This window comes from Denticeps clupeoides, unplaced genomic scaffold, assembly GCF_900700375.1.
Source record: "Denticeps clupeoides unplaced genomic scaffold, fDenClu1.1, whole genome shotgun sequence".
Taxonomy (NCBI): domain Eukaryota; kingdom Metazoa; phylum Chordata; class Actinopteri; order Clupeiformes; family Denticipitidae; genus Denticeps; species Denticeps clupeoides.
In genome coordinates, this window is record NW_021629953.1 from 1 (window position 1) to 14413 (window position 14413).

The window sequence follows — 14413 nt, forward strand, 5'->3', positions numbered from 1 at the left end:
GCCACTCTGAACATGCTTTCTTCTCTCTTGCGTCTAAAAGAGAATAACAAGGACAATTCATCAGCCAACATACTGAAAAAGGTTCAATAGACCCCTCCAATGTCTGACTCAGGGTTTAAGAAAAGCATCACAAATCATCATCGTGAGAAGTGGAAAATAACTTTCTTTTCACGTTTCCAAGCCAAAAACTAAAGAAATATTCCCTGAAAGTATAGTCTTAATGCTGATTGGTTTTATTGACCATCTGAGTTCCATGATTAATGTTTACAAATATGCTGAGGTCGTGCAAACAAAAACGAATATACTGTGGAATTTAGTATCAAAGTGGAAGACCAAATCAAGTTCTGCGTAGTATTACAAGCTCCATTCATTAAAATGTAAACATTTGAATATTTCATTGCAAAAATTCTTGTTTGGGTGCTTCTTTATCCTTCGTATAGTTGCAAGTGGAGAAAACGAAGTCTTCTTATCCTAATTGTGCTTCTTCAAATTGTACGATAGGGTAAAATCTGTCTGAGCCTAATGATTTTATGGTAAACGTTTTACAATTTGCTCAATGAAGGACAATTCATGAGATTTTACTGATTGTAAAACAAATCAGAACAAGACACCTCCTAAATTTTATTTTACTATGCCACCACTGAGGACAATAAACAAATGCACCAATCACTCTGAATATGCTTTCTTCTCTCTTGCGTCTCTAAAAGAGACAACAAGAACAATCATCAGCAACATACGGTAAAGAGTTGAAACAAACCCCACCATTGTCTGACTCATGCTCAAAGAAAAGCATTACAAATCATCATCGTGAGTAGTGAGACACTACTTTCATGTCACGTTTCCAAGTCAATAACTATAGAAATGATCCCTGAAAGTATAGTCTTAAGGGCGATAGGTTTTGATGACCTTTCTGAGTTCCATGCTTAATGTTTCCAAAGTTGGTGAGTGGCGCTAACAAAACAAATATGCCGTGATTTTTAGGATCAAAACGAAAATGCTGTGAAATCAAGGCATATGCTGCTCTATGTGGTGTTACAAGTTTCATTCAGTAGAATGTATACAATCAAACATTTCATTGCAAAGTTCTCTTTTGATGTTTCCTCAATCTTACCAATAGTTGTTAGGTGGAGAAAACTAGCTCATCTTTACTGTGTTTATTGAATTGGATAATAAAGGGATTAATGTCCAAGCCTCATAAACACGTTGACTTTTTTTACAGCATGCTCAACTAGCGATGGCAATCACAACGAATTGTTGACTTCAATGCCAAAATCGATCTGATTCCTCATGGATTTCTAAACAGTACAAACTAAATACACATCGTAAATCTTGGTTTGCTATGGCTCCATTAAGGACATGGCATTTCAATCAATTAAAAGAATAAACATATTTATTACGAAAGTCCTGCAACTCTGAACATGCTTTCTTCTCTCTTGCGTCTCTAAAGAGAATAACAAGAACAATCATCAGCAACATACTGAAAAAGGTTCAATAGACCCCTCCAATGTCTGACTCAGGGGTTTAAAGAAAGCATCACAAATCATCATCGTGAGAAGTGGAAAATAACTTTCTTTTCACGTTTCCAAGCCAAAAACTAAAGAAATATTCCCTGAAAGTATAGTCTTAATGCTGATTGGTTTTATTGACCATCTGAGTTCCATGATTAATGTTTACAAATATGCTGAGTCGTGCAAACAAAAACGAATATACTGTGAATTTAGTATCAAAGTGGAAGACCAAATCAAGTTCTGCGTAGTATTACAAGCTCCATTCATTAAAATGTAAACATTTGAATATTTCATTGCAAAAATTCTTGTTGGGTGCTTCTTTATCCTTCGTATAGTTGCAAGTGGAGAAAACGAAGTCTTCTTATCCTAATTGTGCTTCTTCAAATTGTACGATAGGGTAAAATCTGTCTGAGCCTAATGATTTTATGGTAAACGTTTTTACAATTTGCTCAATGAAGGACAATTCATGAGATTTTACTGATTGTAAAACAAATCAGAACAAAGACACCTCCTAAATTTTATTTTACTATGCCACCACTGAGGACAATAAACAAATGCACCAATCACTCTGAATATGCTTTCTTCTCTCTTGCGTCTCTAAAAGAGACAACAAGAACAATCATCAGCAACATACGGTAAAGAGTTGAAACAAACCCCACCATTGTCTGACTCATGCTCAAAGAAAAGCATTACAAATCATCATCGTGAGTAGTGAGACACTACTTTCATGTCACGTTTCCAAGTCAATAACTATAGAAATGATCCCTGAAAGTATAGTCTTAAGGGCGATAGGTTTTGATGACCTTTCTGAGTTCCATGCTTAATGTTTCCAAAGTTGGTGAGTGGCGCTAACAAAACAAATATGCCGTGATTTTTAGGATCAAAAACGAAAATGCTGTGAAATCAAGGCATATGCTGCTCTATGTGGTGTTACAAGTTTCATTCAGTAGAATGTATACAATCAAACATTTCATTGCAAAGTTCTCTTTTGATGTTTCCTCAATCTTACCAATAGTTGTAGGTGGAGAAAACTAGCTCATCTTTACTGTGTTTATTGAAATTGGATAGTAAAGGGATTAATGTCCAAGCCTCATAAACACGTTGACTTTTTTTACAGCATGCTCAACTAGCGATGGCAATCACAACGAATTGTTGACTTCAATGCCAAAATCGATCTGATTCCTCATGGATTTCTAAACAGTACAAACTAAATACACATCGTAAATCTTGGTTTGCTATGGCTCCATTAAGGACATGGCATTTCAATCAATTAAAAGAATAAACATATTATTACGAAAGTCCTGCCACTCTGAACATGCTTTCTTCTCTCTTGCGTCTCTAAAGAGAATAACAAGAACAATCATCAGCAACATACTGAAAAAGGTTCAATAGACCCCTCCAATGTCTGACTCAGGGGTTTAAAGAAAAGCATCACAAATCATCATCGTGAGAAGTGGAAAATAACTTTCTTTTCACGTTTCCAAGCCAAAAACTAAAGAAATATTCCCTGAAAGTATAGTCTTAATGCTGATTGGTTTTATTGACCATCTGAGTTCCATGATTAATGTTTACAAATATGCTGAGTCGTGCAAACAAAAACGAATATACTGTGAATTTAGTATCAAAGTGGAAGACCAAATCAAGTTCTGCGTAGTATTACAAGCTCCATTCATTAAAATGTAAACATTTGAATATTTCATTGCAAAAATTCTTGTTGGGTGCTTCTTTATCCTTCGTATAGTTGCAAGTGGAGAAAACGAAGTCTTCTTATCCTAATTGTGCTTCTTCAAATTGTACGATAGGGTAAAATCTGTCTGAGCCTAATGATTTTATGGTAAACGTTTTTACAATTTGCTCAATGAAGGACAATTCATGAGATTTTACTGATTGTAAAACAAATCAGAACAAAGACACCTCCTAAATTTTATTTTACTATGACACCACTGAGGACAATAAACAAATGCACCAATCACTCTGAATATGCTTTCTTCTCTCTTGCGTCTCTAAAAGAGACAACAAGAACAATCATCAGCAACATACGGTAAAGAGTTGAAACAAACCCCACTATTGTCTGACTCATGCTCAAAGAAAAGCATTACAAATCATCATCGTGAGTAGTGAGACACTACTTTCATTTCACGTTTCCAAGTCAATAACTACAGAAATGATCCCTGAAAGTATAGTCTTAAGGGCGATAGGTTTTGATGACCTTTCTGAGTTCCATGCTTAATGTTTCCAAAGTTGGTGAGTGGCGCTAACAAAACAAATATGCCGTGATTTTTAGGATCAAAAACGAAAATGCTGTGAAATCAAGGCATATGCTGCTCTATGTGGTGTTACAAGTTTCATTCAGTAGAATGTATACAATCAAACATTTCATTGCAAAGTTCTCTTTTGATGTTTCCTCAATCTTACCAATAGTTGTAGGTGGAGAAAACTAGCTCATCTTTACTGTGTTTATTGAAATTGGATAGTAAAGGGATTAATGTCCAAGCCTCATAAACACGTTGACTTTTTTTACAGCATGCTCAACTAGCGATGGCAATCACAACGAATTGTTGACTTCAATGCCAAAATCGATCTGATTCCTCATGGATTTCTAAACAGTACAAACTAAATACACATCGTAAATCTTGGTTTGCTATGGCTCCATTAAGGACATGGCATTTCAATCAATTAAAAGAATAAACATATTTATTACGAAAGTCCTGCCACTCTGAACATGCTTTCTTCTCTCTTGCGTCACTAAAAGAGAATAACAAGAACAATCATCAGCAACATACTGAAAAAGGTTCAATAGACCCCTCCAATGTCTGACTCAGGGGTTTAAAGAAAAGCATCACAAATCATCATCGTGAGAAGTGGAAAATAACTTTCTTTTCACGTTTCCAAGCCAAAAACTAAAGAAATATTCCCTGAAAGTATAGTCTTAATGCTGATTGGTTTTATTGACCATCTGAGTTCCATGATTAATGTTTACAAATATGCTGAGTCGTGCAAACAAAAACGAATATACTGTGAATTTAGTATCAAAGTGGAAGACCAAATCAAGTTCTGCGTAGTATTACAAGCTCCATTCATTAAAATGTAAACATTTGAATATTTCATTGCAAAAATTCTTGTTGGGTGCTTCTTTATCCTTCGTATAGTTGCAAGTGGAGAAAACGAAGTCTTCTTATCCTAATTGTGCTTCTTCAAATTGTACGATAGGGTAAAATCTGTCTGAGCCTAATGATTTTATGGTAAACGTTTTTACAATTTGCTCAATGAAGGACAATTCATGAGATTTTACTGATTGTAAAACAAATCAGAACAAAGACACCTCCTAAATTTTATTTTACTATGCCACCACTGAGGACAATAAACAAATGCACCAATCACTCTGAATATGCTTTCTTCTCTCTTGCGTCTCTAAAAGAGACAACAAGAACAATCATCAGCAACATACGGTAAAGAGTTGAAACAAACCCCACCATTGTCTGACTCATGCTCAAAGAAAAGCATTACAAATCATCATCGTGAGTAGTGAGACACTACTTTCATGTCACGTTTCCAAGTCAATAACTATAGAAATGATCCCTGAAAGTATAGTCTTAAGGGCGATAGGTTTTGATGACCTTTCTGAGTTCCATGCTTAATGTTTCCAAAGTTGGTGAGTGGCGCTAACAAAACAAATATGCCGTGATTTTTAGGATCAAAAACGAAAATGCTGTGAAATCAAGGCATATGCTGCTCTATGTGGTGTTACAAGTTTCATTCAGTAGAATGTATACAATCAAACATTTCATTGCAAAGTTCTCTTTTGATGTTTCCTCAATCTTACCAATAGTTGTAGGTGGAGAAAACTAGCTCATCTTTACTGTGTTTATTGAAATTGGATAATAAAGGGATTAATGTCCAAGCCTCATAAACACGTTGACTTTTTTTACAGCATGCTCAACTAGCGATGGCAATCACAACGAATTGTTGACTTCAATGCCAAAATCGATCTGATTCCTCATGGATTTCTAAACAGTACAAACTAAATACACATCGTAAATCTTGGTTTGCTATGGCTCCATTAAGGACATGGCATTTCAATCAATTAAAAGAATAAACATATTTATTACGAAAGTCCTGCCACTCTGAACATGCTTTCTTCTCTCTTGCGTCTCTAAAAGAGAATAACAAGAACAATCATCAGCAACATACTGAAAAAGGTTCAATAGACCCCTCCAATGTCTGACTCAGGGGTTTAAAGAAAAGCATCACAAATCATCATCGTGAGAAGTGGAAAATAACTTTCTTTTCACGTTTCCAAGCCAAAAACTAAAGAAATATTCCCTGAAAGTATAGTCTTAATGCTGATTGGTTTTATTGACCATCTGAGTTCCATGATTAATGTTTACAAATATGCTGAGTCGTGCAAACAAAAACGAATATACTGTAAATTTAGTATCAAAGTGGAAGACCAAATCAAGTTCTGCGTAGTATTACAAGCTCCATTCATTAAAATGTAAACATTTGAATATTTCATTGCAAACATTCTTGTTGGGTGCTTCTTTATCCTTCGTATAGTTGCAGGTGGAGAAAACGAAGTCTTCTTATCCTAATTGTGCTTCTTCAAATTGTACGATAGGGTAAAATCTGTCTGAGCCTAATGATTTTATGGTAAACGTTTTTACAATTTGCTCAATGAAGGACAATTCATGAGATTTTACTGATTGTAAAACAAATCAGAACAAAGACACCTCCTAAATTTTATTTTACTATGACACCACTGAGGACAATAAACAAATGCACCAATCACTCTGAATATGCTTTCTTCTCTCTTGCGTCTCTAAAAGAGACAACAAGAACAATCATCAGCAACATACGGTAAAGAGTTGAAACAAACCCCACTATTGTCTGACTCATGCTCAAAGAAAAGCATTACAAATCATCATCGTGAGTAGTGAGACACTACTTTCATTTCACGTTTCCAAGTCAATAACTACAGAAATGATCCCTGAAAGTATAGTCTTAAGGGCGATAGGTTTTGATGACCTTTCTGAGTTCCATGCTTAATGTTTCCAAAGTTGGTGAGTGGCGCTAACAAAACAAATATGCCGTGATTTTTAGGATCAAAAACGAAAATGCTGTGAAATCAAGGCATATGCTGCTCTATGTGGTGTTACAAGTTTCATTCAGTAGAATGTATACAATCAAACATTTCATTGCAAAGTTCTCTTTTGATGTTTCCTCAATCTTACCAATAGTTGTAGGTGGAGAAAACTAGCTCATCTTTACTGTGTTTATTGAAATTGGATAGTAAAGGGATTAATGTCCAAGCCTCATAAACACGTTGACTTTTTTTACAGCATGCTCAACTAGCGATGGCAATCACAACGAATTGTTGACTTCAATGCCAAAATCGATCTGATTCCTCATGGATTTCTAAACAGTACAAACTAAATACACATCGTAAATCTTGGTTTGCTATGGCTCCATTAAGGACATGGCATTTCAATCAATTAAAAGAATAAACATATTTATTACGAAAGTCCTGCCACTCTGAACATGCTTTCTTCTCTCTTGCGTCACTAAAAGAGAATAACAAGAACAATCATCAGCAACATACTGAAAAAGGTTCAATAGACCCCTCCAATGTCTGACTCAGGGGTTTAAAGAAAAGCATCACAAATCATCATCGTGAGAAGTGGAAAATAACTTTCTTTTCACGTTTCCAAGCCAAAAACTAAAGAAATATTCCCTGAAAGTATAGTCTTAATGCTGATTGGTTTTATTGACCATCTGAGTTCCATGATTAATGTTTACAAATATGCTGAGTCGTGCAAACAAAAACGAATATACTGTAAATTTAGTATCAAAGTGGAAAACCAAAACAAGTTCTGCGTAGTATTACAAGCTCCATTCATTAAAATGTAAACATTTGAATATTTCATTGCAAAAATTCTTGTTGGGTGCTTCTTTATCCTTCGTATAGTTGCAAGTGGAGAAAACGAAGTCTTCTTATCCTAATTGTGCTTCTTCAAATTGTACGATAGGGTAAAATCTGTCTGAGCCTAATGATTTTATGGTAAACGTTTTTACAATTTGCTCAATGAAGGACAATTCTTGAGATTTTACTGATTGTAAACAAATCAGAACAAAGACACCTCCTAAATTTTATTTTACTATGCCACCACTGAGGACAATAAACAAATGCACCAATCACTCTGAATATGCTTTCTTCTCTCTTGCGTCTCTAAAAGAGACAACAAGAACAATCATCAGCAACATACGGTAAAGAGTTGAAACAAACCCCACCATTGTCTGACTCATGCTCAAAGAAAAGCATTACAAATCATCATCGTGAGTAGTGAGACACTACTTTCATTTCACGTTTCCAAGTCAATAACTATAGAAATGATCCCTGAAAGTATAGTCTTAAGGGCGATAGGTTTTGATGACCTTTCTGAGTTCCATGCTTAATGTTTCCAAAGTTGGTGAGTGGCGCTAACAAAACAAATATGCCGTGATTTTTAGGATCAAAAACGAAAATGCTGTGAAATCAAGGCATATGCTGCTCTATGTGGTGTTACAAGTTTCATTCAGTAGAATGTATACAATCAAACATTTCATTGCAAAGTTCTCTTTTGATGTTTCCTCAATCTTACCAATAGTTGTAGGTGGAGAAAACTAGCTCATCTTTACTGTGTTTATTGAAATTGGATAGTAAAGGGATTAATGTCCAAGCCTCATAAACACGTTGACTTTTTTTACAGCATGCTCAACTAGCGATGGCAATCACAACGAATTGTTGACTTCAATGCCAAAATCGATCTGATTCCTCATGGATTTCTAAACAGTACAAACTAAATACACATCGTAAATCTTGGTTTGCTATGGCTCCATTAAGGACATGGCATTTCAATCAATTAAAAGAATAAACATATTTATTACGAAGTCCTGCCACTCTGAACATGCTTTCTTCTCTCTTGCGTCTCTAAAAGAGAATAACAAAAGAACAATCATCAGCAACATACTGAAAAAGGTTCAATAGACCCCTCCAATGTCTGACTCAGGGGTTTAAAGAAAAGCATCACAAATCATCATCGTGAGAAGTGGAAAATAACTTTCTTTTCACGTTTCCAAGCCAAAAACTAAAGAAATATTCCCTGAAAGTATAGTCTTAATGCTGATTGGTTTTATTGACCATCTGAGTTCCATGATTAATGTTTACAAATATGCTGAGTCGTGCAAACAAAAACGAATATACTGTAAATTTAGTATCAAAGTGGAAGACCAAATCAAGTTCTGCGTAGTATTACAAGCTCCATTCATTAAAATGTAAACATTTGAATATTTCATTGCAAACATTCTTGTTGGGTGCTTCTTTATCCTTCGTATAGTTGCAAGTGGAGAAAACAAAGTCTTCTTATCCTAATTGTGCTTCTTCAAATTGTACGATAGGGTAAAATCTGTCTGAGCCTAATGATTTTATGGTAAACGTTTTTACAATTTGCTCAATGAAGGACAATTCATGAGATTTTACTGATTGTAAAACAAATCAGAACAAAGACACCTCCTAAATTTTATTTTACTATGCCACCACTGAGGACAATAAACAAATGCACCAATCACTCTGAATATGCTTTCTTCTCTCTTGCGTCTCTAAAAGAGACAACAAGAACAATCATCAGCAACATACGGTAAAGAGTTGAAACAAACCCCACCATTGTCTGACTCATGCTCAAAGAAAAGCATTACAAATCATCATCGTGAGTAGTGAGACACTACTTTCATTTCACGTTTCCAAGTCAATAACTATAGAAATGATCCCTGAAAGTATAGTCTTAAGGGCGATAGGTTTTGATGACCTTTCTGAGTTCCATGCTTAATGTTTCCAAAGTTGGTGAGTGGCGCTAACAAAACAAATATGCCGTGATTTTTAGGATCAAAAACGAAAATGCTGTGAAATCAAGGCATATGCTGCTCTATGTGGTGTTACAAGTTTCATTCAGTAGAATGTATGCAATCAAACATTTCATTGCAAAGTTATCTTTTGATGTTTCCTCAATCTTACCAATAGTTGTAGGTGGAGAAAACTAGCTCATCTTTACTGTGTTTATTGAAATTGGATAGTAAAGGGATTAATGTCCAAGCCTCATAAACACGTTGACTTTTTTTACAGCATGCTCAACTAGCGATGGCAATCACAACGAATTGTTGACTTCAATGCCAAAATCGATCTGATTCCTCATGGATTTCTAAACAGTACAAACTAAATACACATCGTAAATCTTGGTTTGCTATGGCTCCATTAAGGACATGGCATTTCAATCAATTAAAAGAATAAACATATTTATTACGAAAGTCCTGCCACTCTGAACATGCTTTCTTCTCTCTTGCGTCTCTAAAAGAGAATAACAAGAACAATCATCAGCAACATACTGAAAAAGGTTCAATAGACCCCTCCAATGTCTGACTCAGGGGTTTAAAGAAAAGCATCACAAATCATCATCGTGAGAAGTGGAAAATAACTTTCTTTTCACGTTTCCAAGCCAAAAACTAAAGAAATATTCCCTGAAAGTATAGTCTTAATGCTGATTGGTTTTATTGACCATCTGAGTTCCATGATTAATGTTTACAAATATGCTGAGTCGTGCAAACAAAAACGAATATACTGTGAATTTAGTATCAAAGTGGTAGACCAAATCAAGTTCTGCGTAGTATTAAAAGCTCCATTCATTAAAATGTAAACATTTGAATATTTCATTGCAAACATTCTTGTTGGGTGCTTCTTTATCCTTCGTATAGTTGCAGGTGGAGAAAACGAAGTCTTCTTATCCTAATTGTGCTTCTTCAAATTGTACGATAGGGTAAAATCTGTCTGAGCCTAATGATTTTATGGTAAACGTTTTTACATTTTGCTCAATGAAGGACAACAATTCATGAGATTTTACTGATTGTAAAACAAATCTGAACAAAGACACCTCCTAAATTTTATTTCACTATGCCACCACTGAGGACAATAAACAAATGCACCAATCACTCTGAATATGCTTTCTTCTCTCTTGCGTCTCTAAAAGAGACAACAAGAACAATCATCAGCAACATACGGTAAAGAGTTGAAACAAACCCCACCATTGTCTGACTCATGCTCAAAGAAAAGCATTACAAATCATCATCGTGAGTAGTGAGACACTACTTTCATTTCACGTTTCCAAGTCAATAACTATAGAAACTAGAAACAAAAATCCCCAGGGGAAATTTTGATGGGTCTGTCCGGGCATTGGTCACAGCCGCGGGCATGGAATTTGTAAAATGGGAATTCTTTAATGTGGTACTGCAGTATGCAGTATGGCCTGACCTCTCCTTTGTTTCTGTGCGTTTCACGGTCTTTGCGTGGCAGCCTTGAACGTAAGTTATGTCCTTTTTTGCAATTTTAATGGTTTGCTCACGATTCGTGGCCCTCCTGTAGTCCTCAATGAAGCAACCAATATGTCATTTTGTGAGGAGAGGTCAGGCCTTCGGCCTGACCTCTCCTTTATTTCTGTGCGTTTCACGGTCTTTGCGTGGCAGCCTAGAACGTAAGTAATGTCCCTTTTTGCACTTTTAATGGTTTGGTCACGAAGCAACCAATATGTCATTTTGTGAGGAGAGGTCAGGCCTTCGGCCTGACCTCTCCTTTGTTTCTGTGCGTTTCACGGTCTTTGCGTGGCAGCCTTGAACGTAAGTTATGTCCTTTTTTGCACTTTTAGTGGTTTGGTCACGATCTGTGGCCCTCCTGTAGTCCTCAATGAAGCAACCAATATGTCATTTTGTGAGGAGAGGTCAGGCCTTCGGCCTGACCTCTCCTTTGTTTCTGTGCGTTTCACGGTCTTGAACGTAAGTTATGTCCTTTTTTGCACTTTTAGTGGTTTGGTCACGATCTGTGGCCCTCCTGTAGTCCTCAATGAAGCAACCAATATGTCATTTTGTGAGGAGAGGTCAGGCCTTCGGCCTGACCTCTCCTTTGTTTCTGTGCGTTTCACGGTCTTTGCGTGGCAGCCTTGAACGTAAGTTATGTCCTTTTTTGCACTTTTAGTGGTTTAGTCACGATCTGTGGCCCTCCTGTAGTCCTCAATGAAGCAACCAATATGTCATTTTGTGAGGAGAGGTCAGGCCTTCGGCCTGACCTCTCCTTTGTTTCTGTGCGTTTCACGGTCTTTGCGTGGCAGCCTTGAACGTAAGTTCAGGCATTGGTCACAGCCGCGGGCATGGAATTTGTAAAATGGGAATTCTTTAATGTGGTACTGCAGTATCACTTCAAAGAAGTTTTTTTTTACAAATGCTACCAATGCTAAAATTAGCGATCAATACGTTCGAATGGGAAATTACCCTGTTTCAGCGTTAATAGCTCGGCCAGGCCCAGTCCGATCGCTTATAAAAGTAATAGCACACCTCACGCAACAAAGTTCTAATTTTTGATATATAGCACGCCGGTGTGCGTGCTTCGGTACGACCCGCATTAATTGCCGAAAAAAGGCTGAAATAATAAATAATAAATAAATAAACTTTTTTCGCGCATTTACACTTTTTTGTTTTCCCAAGTTTGTGCATGATCCGTAAGTCAGACGGAGATAAACCATACGTCAAATCGTCGGCCATGGCGAGATCTACGAGACGACATCAATATCTTCTTTGTATGTCAAACCGTCTGGACGCAAACTCCAAAAAAGTCCAATTTTGGGCTAGAATAATAAACGCGTTCCGAAAACGCTTTTTGGCTAATTGCGCGCGGACCGTAAATCCGGCCGAGCCGAGCCATATGTCAAACCGTGCGTAACGACAAGCCGCACGATTTGATACGAGAGTCGTGTGTGTGCTGTGAAGCGTTTCATCGCAAATTCTTGGAAACCAGATTTTTTCACACTTTTAATGTTTTGGTCGCGATTTGTGGCCCTCCTGTAATCCCCAAAGAAGCAACCAATACGTCATTGTGTGTGGAGAGGTCAGGCCTTCGGCCTGACCTCTCCGTTTTTTTTGTGCGTCTCACGGCCTTAGCGTGGCAGCCACAAATGCGAGACATGGCCTTTTTGGCCTCCTTCCCTATTTCCCATGTTTTCCTGACCACTGTTGGCGGTAGCAACACATCCAATATGTCAGATCGTGTGTCGAGGCGAGGCCTTTTACGGCTGGTCACAGGGAGCTGAAAACCTCTTCCTCTGCGCAACAGTAAACCGCACTTTTTACGCTTTGAACCCGATTTGTGGACGGGCCGTGCGACCTACCAAAACAAAAAATATATCATCGTGTGCGGAGTGGTCAGGCCTTCGGCCTGACCACTCCGTTGTTTCTGTGCGTTTCACGGTCTTATCGTGGCGGACTTGGACGTAAGACGTGTCCTTTTATTGCCTTTTTCCCGGTTTTCCGGCTTTTTCCGGGTTTTCCAAACCCCCGTTGGTGCAACCGACTCGTCCCATACGTCGGATCGTAAGACTCGGCGAGGCCTTCGGCCCCGCCTCGATTTTCGGGTCACTAGCTTCAACGGTTAGCCTCAGGGAGCCAAAAACGCGTTCCCGGCACGATGGTAAACGGTACTTTTTACACGTTTTAACCTGATTTGTGGCCGGGCCGTACGACCTACCAAAACAAAAAATATATCATCGTGTGCGGAGTGGTCAGGCCGTTGTTTCTTTACGTTTGACGGTGTTCGCGTGGCGGTCTTTAACATTCTTTAATGTTCATTTTTGCCATTCTCAGCACAATAATAAATGGTCTGTCTTCCTGACAGACCCAATGATTCCTGAAAGTATAGTCTTAAGGGCGATAGGTTTTGATGACCTTTCTGAGTTCCATGCTTAATGTTTCCAAAGTTGGTGAGTGGCGCTAACAAAACAAATATGCCGTGATTTTTAGGATCAAAAACGAAAATGCTGTGAAATCAAGGCATATGCTGCTCTATGTGGTGTTACAAGTTTCATTCAGTAGAATGTATACAATCAAACATTTCATTGCAAAGTTCTCTTTTGATGTTTCCTCAATCTTACCAATAGTTGTAGGTGGAGAAAACTAGCTCATCTTTACTGTGTTTATTGAAATTGGATAGTAAAGGGATTAATGTCCAAGCCTCATAAACACGTTGACTTTTTTTACAGCATGCTCAACTAGCGATGGCAATCACAACGAATTGTTGACTTCAATGCCAAAATCGATCTGATTCCTCATGGATTTCTAAACAGTACAAACTAAATACACATCGTAAATCTTGGTTTGCTATGGCTCCATTAAGGACATGGCATTTCAATCAATTAAAAGAATAAACATATTTATTACGAAAGTCCTGCCACTCTGAACATGCTTTCTTCTCTCTTGCGTCTCTAAAAGAGAATAACAAGAACAATCATCAGCAACATACTGAAAAAGGTTCAATAGACCCCTCCAATGTCTGACTCAGGGGTTTAAAGAAAAGCATCACAAATCATCATCGTGAGAAGTGGAAAATAACTTTCTTTTCACGTTTCCAAGCCAAAAACTAAAGAAATATTCCCTGAAAGTATAGTCTTAATGCTGATTGGTTTTATTGACCATCTGAGTTCCATGATTAATGTTTACAAATATGCTGAGTCGTGCAAACAAAAACGAATATACTGTGAATTTAGTATCAAAGTGGTAGACCAAATCAAGTTCTGCGTAGTATTAAAAGCTCCATTCATTAAAATGTAAACATTTGAATATTTCATTGCAAACATTCTTGTTGGGTGCTTCTTTATCCTTCGTATAGTTGCAGGTGGAGAAAACGAAGTCTTCTTATCCTAATTGTGCTTCTTCAAATTGTACGATAGGGTAAAATCTGTCTGAGCCTAATGATTTTATGGTAAACGTTTTTACATTTTGCTCAATGAAGGACAACAATTCATGAGATTTTACTGATTGTAAAACAAATCTGAACAAAGACA

The 14413-nt window shown here is 37.2% G+C and overlaps 17 non-coding genes across 17 annotated transcripts; all 17 read right to left on the reverse strand.

Moving 5' to 3' along the window:
- On the reverse strand, positions 1 to 219 carry LOC114778264 (small nucleolar RNA U3). The gene has a single exon (XR_003746282.1). It is a non-coding gene; the product is annotated as a small nucleolar RNA U3 (small nucleolar RNA).
- Positions 220 to 665: 446 nt separating this feature from the next.
- On the reverse strand, positions 666 to 884 carry LOC114778232 (small nucleolar RNA U3). Its single transcript, XR_003746251.1, has one exon. It is a non-coding gene; the product is annotated as a small nucleolar RNA U3 (small nucleolar RNA).
- Positions 885 to 1406: 522 nt separating this feature from the next.
- On the reverse strand, positions 1407 to 1625 carry LOC114778248 (small nucleolar RNA U3). The gene has a single exon (XR_003746266.1). It is a non-coding gene; the product is annotated as a small nucleolar RNA U3 (small nucleolar RNA).
- Positions 1626 to 2070: 445 nt separating this feature from the next.
- Positions 2071 to 2289, reverse strand: LOC114778243 (small nucleolar RNA U3). The gene has a single exon (XR_003746262.1). It is a non-coding gene; the product is annotated as a small nucleolar RNA U3 (small nucleolar RNA).
- Positions 2290 to 2811: 522 nt separating this feature from the next.
- On the reverse strand, positions 2812 to 3031 carry LOC114778246 (small nucleolar RNA U3). Its single transcript, XR_003746265.1, has one exon. It is a non-coding gene; the product is annotated as a small nucleolar RNA U3 (small nucleolar RNA).
- Positions 3032 to 3476: 445 nt separating this feature from the next.
- Positions 3477 to 3695, reverse strand: LOC114778240 (small nucleolar RNA U3). The gene has a single exon (XR_003746259.1). It is a non-coding gene; the product is annotated as a small nucleolar RNA U3 (small nucleolar RNA).
- Positions 3696 to 4218: 523 nt separating this feature from the next.
- On the reverse strand, positions 4219 to 4439 carry LOC114778244 (small nucleolar RNA U3). Its single transcript, XR_003746263.1, has one exon. It is a non-coding gene; the product is annotated as a small nucleolar RNA U3 (small nucleolar RNA).
- Positions 4440 to 4884: 445 nt separating this feature from the next.
- On the reverse strand, positions 4885 to 5103 carry LOC114778255 (small nucleolar RNA U3). Its single transcript, XR_003746273.1, has one exon. It is a non-coding gene; the product is annotated as a small nucleolar RNA U3 (small nucleolar RNA).
- Positions 5104 to 5626: 523 nt separating this feature from the next.
- LOC114778249 (small nucleolar RNA U3) lies at positions 5627 to 5847 on the reverse strand. Its single transcript, XR_003746267.1, has one exon. It is a non-coding gene; the product is annotated as a small nucleolar RNA U3 (small nucleolar RNA).
- Positions 5848 to 6292: 445 nt separating this feature from the next.
- Positions 6293 to 6511, reverse strand: LOC114778241 (small nucleolar RNA U3). The gene has a single exon (XR_003746260.1). It is a non-coding gene; the product is annotated as a small nucleolar RNA U3 (small nucleolar RNA).
- Positions 6512 to 7034: 523 nt separating this feature from the next.
- Positions 7035 to 7255, reverse strand: LOC114778245 (small nucleolar RNA U3). Its single transcript, XR_003746264.1, has one exon. It is a non-coding gene; the product is annotated as a small nucleolar RNA U3 (small nucleolar RNA).
- Positions 7256 to 7699: 444 nt separating this feature from the next.
- Positions 7700 to 7918, reverse strand: LOC114778266 (small nucleolar RNA U3). The gene has a single exon (XR_003746284.1). It is a non-coding gene; the product is annotated as a small nucleolar RNA U3 (small nucleolar RNA).
- Positions 7919 to 8440: 522 nt separating this feature from the next.
- LOC114778261 (small nucleolar RNA U3) lies at positions 8441 to 8663 on the reverse strand. Its single transcript, XR_003746279.1, has one exon. It is a non-coding gene; the product is annotated as a small nucleolar RNA U3 (small nucleolar RNA).
- Positions 8664 to 9108: 445 nt separating this feature from the next.
- LOC114778233 (small nucleolar RNA U3) lies at positions 9109 to 9327 on the reverse strand. Its single transcript, XR_003746252.1, has one exon. It is a non-coding gene; the product is annotated as a small nucleolar RNA U3 (small nucleolar RNA).
- Positions 9328 to 9850: 523 nt separating this feature from the next.
- On the reverse strand, positions 9851 to 10071 carry LOC114778250 (small nucleolar RNA U3). The gene has a single exon (XR_003746268.1). It is a non-coding gene; the product is annotated as a small nucleolar RNA U3 (small nucleolar RNA).
- A 448-nt stretch (positions 10072 to 10519) lies between these two features.
- On the reverse strand, positions 10520 to 10733 carry LOC114778262 (small nucleolar RNA U3). The gene has a single exon (XR_003746280.1). It is a non-coding gene; the product is annotated as a small nucleolar RNA U3 (small nucleolar RNA).
- Positions 10734 to 13799: 3066 nt separating this feature from the next.
- On the reverse strand, positions 13800 to 14020 carry LOC114778251 (small nucleolar RNA U3). The gene has a single exon (XR_003746269.1). It is a non-coding gene; the product is annotated as a small nucleolar RNA U3 (small nucleolar RNA).
- Between the last annotated feature and the right edge of the window lie 393 nt (positions 14021 to 14413).